Genomic DNA, 1,234 nt, shown 5'->3' with positions numbered 1-1,234 from the left:
ACGAGAATCCTTGAACTACTAAACTGAGAGAAGTTTTCTTTCCTTTTTTTTTTCTTTCTGTTGTTTGTCCTATTGCTTTCCATTTTCTCGTTTTCTTTGTTTAATGTCATTGTATGTTGACTTTCTTTTCTTCATTTTTTTTCCCTTTCACTAAATGTGTACTATGATGAAACAGTTGTACTAACTTGCACTTGATCTTAAAATTTATGTTTGTGATTTTACAAGTTAAATTTCATTTCTTAGATTATGTTATTGCTCAAGTCGACAAGCCTTCCTAATGCATGCATTCTTGATTACTAAATGGTTGTAGAAGGCTAATATGCCATCAATTTTTCAAAAATACAATTTTAACTTTTCAGAAGCATGTTGGCTTTATTTTAATTGTTCATACTCTCTCTTGTTATGCTAACTGTGAGCTTTTGAGCCTAAACACTTAAATCTTTGTACATGTGTTATCCCTCTAGAACTTGCACTAATTCTGACTTGCATCACTTGTAATTTATGCATACATTGAGGCAATTTTATTGGTCGTTTGAGCCTTTCTAACTACCCTATGAAAATTTTACCCTTTGCTAGCCCCTTTGAGCCTTGCCCTTTTATTTCGGTTACTAGCCACATTACAAGTCAAATATCTGACTTTAATTAAATCACCTTACTTGGAGTTAGGTAGAAAGAAAAAAAAAATTATGGTCTTGATAAAATTCTAAGTTTGGGGTGGTGGGTGATTCTCACAATAAGAAAATATAAAAAGAAGAAAAAGAAAATGAAAAAAAAAAAAATATATATATATATATATATATCTTCTTGGTTCTGTTGTCAATGTCTGAGAATCTCCATAATGAAAAGGTGAAAAAAAAAAAGGTAGAATAAGGTGAAAATGTATGCCTAACTCCAAGTGGTAAAGCCTACTATCCTAAAATGTCCTACCCTTACCTAAGCCCCATTACAACCCGAAAGTCCTCCAAAAATGTATGTGTTTACTGCATTGTGATTGCTAACTAGAATTTTTTCAAGCCTATGGTAGCGTGATGCATGTTCTAGGATTTGAGTGATAAATTCATAAACCTTTCTAAACACTTGAGAGAAATTTTGGTGAGATTGTGTGAAGAGAGAGTTGAATTTGATGAATGAATGCCAATGTGTACAAATCTTGTTGTCTGTATTTTTGAAAACAACCATAGAGCATGATGAATGTTTTGCAGTAGCAAGAACTTTGAAATTTGAGTTTGATGTA

This window comes from Cicer arietinum, chromosome 1, assembly GCF_000331145.2.
Source record: "Cicer arietinum cultivar CDC Frontier isolate Library 1 chromosome 1, Cicar.CDCFrontier_v2.0, whole genome shotgun sequence".
NCBI classification, from domain to species: Eukaryota; Viridiplantae; Streptophyta; class Magnoliopsida; order Fabales; family Fabaceae; genus Cicer; species Cicer arietinum.
This window is presented reverse-complemented; position numbering follows the sequence as displayed.